Source organism: Eutrema salsugineum, unplaced genomic scaffold (genome assembly GCF_000478725.1).
Source record: "Eutrema salsugineum unplaced genomic scaffold, Eutsalg1_0 scaffold_3, whole genome shotgun sequence".
NCBI lineage: Eukaryota > Viridiplantae > Streptophyta > Magnoliopsida > Brassicales > Brassicaceae > Eutrema > Eutrema salsugineum.
In genome coordinates this window covers 13,216,715-13,223,353 of record NW_006256756.1, presented here as the reverse complement: position 1 = coordinate 13,223,353, position 6,639 = coordinate 13,216,715, and positions in this window count along the sequence as shown.

Below are 6,639 nucleotides of genomic sequence, written 5' to 3'. Positions count from 1 at the left end.
AAGAACAACTCCTTCCCCGACATAAGAAAAAACAGAGTTTTACTACTTTCTTTCTTATATGAGTTTCAGCATCGGCAGAAGTAGGAATGGAAGCGACAGAGATGGTGGTGGTAGCCGGCATCAAGACAGCTCATACGAAGAAGAAACATTATCACAATCACACCGGTCAACTATGGAGGTCTTCCTGTTAATGAAGATCCTTACTTTGATGAGCAAAAGCTTCAGATTAAAAATGCGCATTTTAGAGAAGAGATTGGTTTGTTTTGTTGATTTTCGTTTTGATTCAAAAGCCTCTAACTTCTAATCTGATCTTCTGCACAGCTTGAAAGAATGTAGACCATAACATCAATCATGGGAAAACCGATATCCTCCCAACTCTCAACGCTGCATCCAATGCACATCTTGTCGTTGGATTTGTCGATGACTAGCTTAATTGATTGTGGTCAAGGTCCTTCACTGGATTTTGATGAGGAAGTTCTATGGCTGTTGTGCCTAATAAACCGCATTCTGTGTTGAAGTAAGCTTGAAGAAGAAAAGGACTTGAAGAGCAAGTTATCCTTTTTCTAGTTGAGATATGATTAGGAAAAGATAATAAAATAGGAAATATTCTAAGTTGTGTTTATCCAATAGGTTTAGGAGTTATCTAAACCTCTATATAAGGAGATGCCAAGTTGTGGCATAACTTATGAGTTTGAGGGCTTTAAGTTTTGAGTTATTTTCTTAAAGCAATAAAGAAGTTGCTTTATAAACCTTGATCTTGAGCATTCATTCAATAATTGGTATCAGAGCTTCATCGACTAAAACCTAAGAAAGCAGTCTAGGGTTCATCTCGAAGAAAGCTTAAACCTAAAACTATCCGAAGTTTTCAATCAGAAGACGATGGGAGATATTGTTCCAGCGACGACCAAAGCAAAAGAGAGCAGCTCCTCGGCGGTACAATGCCCTATGCTCACCAACACTAACTACACGGTACATGAGAATGAGGGCGGCACTCAAAGTTCATAAGGTCTGGGAAGCTATTGACCCCGGAACTACAGAAGGAGAGAAAGATGACTTAGCAAAAGCACTCTTGTTCCAATCAATACCCGAGACCTTAACTCTACAAGCAGGTAACCTCGCAACAGCAAAGGAAGTATGGGACTCGATAAACCGCAGGAATCTAGGAGCTGACAGGGTTAAAGAAGCTAGGTTACAAACCCTAATGTCTGAGTTTGATAGGATGAAGATGAAGGATAATGACACAATTGACGATTTTGTGGGAAAACTTTCAGAGATAGCCACAAAATCAGCTGCTCTTGGAGAAACTATTGACGAACTAAAGTTAGTGAAAAAGTTTCTCAGTAGTTTGCCAAGGGGAAGATACATCCATATTGTTGCTGCACTTGAGCAAGTACTTGATCTGAAGACAACACCTTTTGAAGACATCATAGGAAGGCTAAAGGCTTATGAAGAAAGAATCAGTGAAGAAGAAAACCATGTAGAAGATCAAGGAAAGCTTATGTACGCCAACACAGATAACCAAGAAGGCCAAGGATATGGCAGAGGGAGAGGTCAAGGTGGACGTTTCTCAGGCCGTGGAAGAGGACGTGGTCGTTTTGGCAGTCAACAAGGTGGAGGATATAGACAAGACAAGGACAAATCAAAGCTGGTATGTTACAGGTGCGACAAACCTGGACATTATGCATCGGTTTGTCCAGATAGATTACTCAAGTTACAAGAGGCTCATGAGACCGAAGAAGAAGATGAGACTCAAGAGGCTGAGAAGTTGATGATGCACGAGGTGGTGTATCTTAACGAAAGACATGTGAAACCAGACAAGTTTGAGACAACAGCTGACGAAGACAATGTTTGGTACTTGGACAATGGAGCGAGCAATCATATGTCTGGTAATCGGAAATACTTTTGTAAGCTTGACGAAACTATTACGGGAAAGGTACGCTTTGGTGATGATTCGCGTATCGACATCAAAGGAAAAGGGTCAATTCTTTTCGTAAGCAAGGATGGGGAACGAAAGGTACTGGCCGATGTATACTTCATACCTGCATTAAAGAGCAACATTATTAGTCTTGGACAGGCTACAGAGTCAGGGTGTGACATTAGGATGAAGAATGATTATCTAACTTTGTTAGATCGAGATGGAAGGATGCTGGTGAAGGCTAATAGATCAAAGAATAGGCTTTACAAAGTCCGAATGGAAGTAGAGAGCACTAAGTGTTTACAGCTTATGACACTTAGTGAATCAACAAGATGGCACGCAAGGCTCGGTCACATTGGTTCAGAAAGTATGAAGATGATGATACAGAAACAACTAGTGACAGGCATACCGAGTATCAGAGTGGAGAAGGACACATGCTCCTCATGTTTACTCGGAAAGCAAACAAGAAAATCGTTTCCACAAGCAACAAAGTATCGAGCTTCTCAAATACTTGAACTTGTGCATGGAGATCTTTGCGGGCCAATTAGTCCTTCTACAGCAGCACGCAACAGATACATTTTTGTGCTCATTGACGACTACTCGCGTTACATGTGGACGTTGCTTCTAAAGGAGAAAAGTGAAGCTTTTAACAAGTTTAAAAGGTTTAAAGCACTGGTAGAACAGGAGACAGGAACCTCTATTAAGACGTTCAGAACGGACAGGGGAGGAGAGTTCTTGTCTCAAGAATTCAGAGTGTTTTGTGATGATTCTGGCATCAAAAGGCACTTAACTGCTCCATATTCTCCACAACAGAATGGAGTAGTAGAAAGACGGAACAGAACATTGCTAGAGATGACCAGAAGCATTATGAAACACATGCATATTCCAAACTACTTGTGGGGCGAGGCAGTAAGACATTCTACGTACCTTTTAAATAGGGTTGCAACACGAACACTGGTCGCACAAACACCATACGAGGCTTTTAAGAAGAAGAAGCCGAACTTGGAGCACATTCGAGTCTTTGGATGTATTGGTTATGCGAAAACAGAGTCTCCACACTTAAGGAAATTGGACGACAGATCATGTGTGCTAGTACATCTAGGGACTGAACCAGGTACAAAAGCTTATCGCCTGGTTGATCCAAAGAGTAAAAAGATTGTGGTTAGCAGAGATGTGATCTTCGATGAGAGGAAAAGCTGGAAGTGGAGAAAATCGGTGGAAGAAACTAACGATGATACAGGGGTGATCACGTTTAATCTTGGAGGTTGCGAAGATAAAGTTGTAAGAGAAGAAGAAGGGGTCACGGAAACAGAGGAAACAGAGGAGGTGAATACTGATGACGAGGAGGAGCTCGAAACAGAGCATTCACAGCCTGATGTCGAAGATGAGAACGATAATATAGATGAAGAAGGAGATTCCCTACCTCTGTTAAGAAGATCCACAAGACCAAGAATGAGACCATCCTACTTAAATGATTTCGTATGTTTAGCAGAGGTTGAGAGCGAACGTCTCATGTTAGCTGCAAACGATGAACCATGGGACTATAAGGAGGCAAAAGAACTCAAGGAATGGAGAGATGCCTGCGAAGAAGAACTATCCTCTATTGAGAAAAATAAAACATGGAGCTTAGTGGATCTTCCTTCTGGAGCAAGACCAATCGGTCTAAAATGGGTTTTTAAGATTAAGAGAAACTCAGATGGGAGCATAAACAAGTACAAATCAAGGCTAGTGGCAAAGGGATATGTTCAGCGATATGGTATTGATTTTGAAGAGGTATTCGCTCCAGTGGCTCGAATTGAAACGATCAGGTTCATACTTGCTCTAGCTGCGTCAAGCGGTTGGGAAGTTCATCACCTCGACGTCAAAACTGCGTTTCTTCATGGCGAGCTTAAAGAAGAAGTTTATGTAAGCCAGCCTGAAGGATTCATGATCAAAGGAAGTGAGAACAAGGTATACCGACTTCACAAAGCACTCTACGGTCTCAAGCAGGCACCTAGAGCATGGAATAATAAGTTGAACAAAATTCTAAGGGAGTTAAGCTTTGTAAGATGCTCAAAGGAGGCTTCCTTGTATCGCAAGAAGGAGGGAGAGAAACTTCTTCTTGTAGCTGTGTATGTCGACGATCTACTAGTTACTGGATCATGCTTGGACTTGACTCTAGAGTTTAAGAAAGAGATGTCGAAAAAGTTCGAAATGAGTGACTTGAGAAAGTTGACCTACTATCTCGGTATTGAGGTATTCCAGGATAAAGATGGCATTACACTAAGGCAAGAGAGGTATGCAAAGAAGATATTGTCAGAATCTGGAATGGAAGAATGTAATTCAGTCCATATTCCAATGGACTTGGGAGTGAATCTGTCTAAATCAAAGGAAGAGAAGAGCATCAACGAAACGGAATTTAGGAGAAATATTGGATGTCTTCGATACCTACTACACACACGGCCAGATCTCTCATTCAGCGTTGGAGTACTGAGTAGATACATGCAGGATCCAAAGGTGTCTCATGGAGCAGCTTTGAAACAAGTATTAAGATACCTGCGAGGAACATCTGCATATGGTCTCACATTCTCTCGCACCAAGAATACTGGTTTGGTAGGCTATAGTGATAGTAGCCATAATGTCGATATAGACGATGGGAAGAGTACAGGTGGACATATTTTCTATCTCAATGAATGTCCAATAACTTGGTGTTCTCAGAAGCAAGAGACAGTTGCATTATCGTCATGTGAGGCCGAGTTTATGGCTGCCACCGAAGCTGCAAAGCAAGCGATTTGGCTTCAAGAACTTCTTAGTGAGGTAACTGGTTCAGCATGTGAGAAAGTAGTGGTGCGGATAGACAACAAATCTGCGATTGCCTTGACCAAGAATCCAGTGTTTCATGGTCGTAGCAAACACATTCACAGGAAGTACCATTTCATACGGGAATGCGTTGAGAACGAGCTGGTATGTGTAGAACATGTTCCCGGAACAGAGCAAAAGGCAGATATTCTGACAAAGGCACTAGGAAGAGTCAAGCTTAAAGAGATGAGAGATCTCATTGGAGTTAAGGAAGTGATCAAGGAAGACTTCAAGCTTAAAGGGGAGATTGTTGAAGTAAGCTTGAAGAAGAAAAAGACTTGAAGAGCAAGTTATCCTTTTTCTAGTTGAGATATGATTAGTAAAGATAATAAAATAGGAAATATTCTAAGTTGTGTTTATCCAATAGGTTTAGGAGTTATCTAAACCTCTATATAAGGAGATGCCAAGTTGTGGCATAACTTATGAGTTTGAGGGCTTTAAGTTTTGAGTTATTTTCTTAAAGCAATAAAGAAGTTGCTTTATATATAAACCTTGATCTTGAGCATTCATTCAATAATCTGATCCCAAATTGGCTATATCAAACATGGATAACCCTCTTATGAGTTATGACTTATGAGCGACATTGCTTTGACAGCCATAGAAGAATGGCTTAGGTTTCTTCACACAAACAAACCTTCGTGGACTAGAACTGATGACTGCAGAGTTTTCTTAATTTTGAAAGCTATGACAATGTTTTTCCAAGTTCAAGTGGAAAATAGGTGAAAGAAACGAAGAAGATAATGCCAAAAAAAATTTGTTAAGTTTTTTGATTTGGGTAGTTAGTCTAAATCTTAGATTTTCTCAGATTTTTTTAACCACTTAGACAGAAGACAAATTCTACAGTCCTTAGAAAAAAGAAACAATTGTAGAATTTCTATTCTACATAATGTAGAATATAGAGAAAGAGTTAGAATATGTATTCAAAACTTGGTGGAATATAAACAAATTTAAGAAAATGTATTCTAACTCTTAGTAGAACATAGAACAAATAGTAGAATATATATATATTTTTTTTTTCCACTATCAATCTAGTACAATCACATTTGGCCCAGCGTATTAGTGATCTGTGGACCACCATTGGTGAGCTTGTTATGATCGATTTGGGAAAAGATAACGCCTCTTGCTCGAGCTCCTTTCGCAAGACTTTCCGCCCGGACATTTAGATCCCTCAGAATATGAGATAAAGTGCACTCTGAGAAGCTCTCTTCAAAGAGGCGGAAGGTATCTAGCTCTGCATTAAAGGACGGCCAATCAGCTGGAACCTCAGTCATACGCACCAGATCCGAACAGTCGGATTGAAAGTGAACCGAAAATATCCGTCTCTCTCTCAAGCAGGACATAGCCCAGAGGAGGCAATCCATCTCGGCATGGAGGGCCGAGAAGCTTCTACGGCATCCCTGAAGTCCAAAAAGTTCAAATCCTCCGCCATCCACAAAGCTCCAACCGAGGCCGCTAACCTGTCTGTGATTGATCCACGAGGCGTCAATCCGGCATATTGGGGTTTGCGGTACCACGGGTATCGCAATGGTGTCCGGTGGAAGGCCTACTTCCTCAAATTGAGCGTCGTCGCTGTCTTCAGGTTGGTTCGCAACTCTCCAACTTTCTGCTTCCACTTTTGCATGTATCCATGTATCCTCCGGAGAAATTTCTTTCCCTTTGAAGATCTTCTCGTTCCTTGCTTTCCAAATAAACCATAGGATCCAAGGATAAATATCCTTTGTAGGATCCGTCATGCCTAGCTCTTTTGTTTTCCAAAAGAGGAAGCTCATATTTTGATAAATAGAAGTACTCGGGAAGACATCCGGAAGAGACGGAAAGTCCGATAACGCCCAGACTTGTAATGCCGGGGGACATAAGAACAGTAGGTGGTTTATGATTTCCTCAGG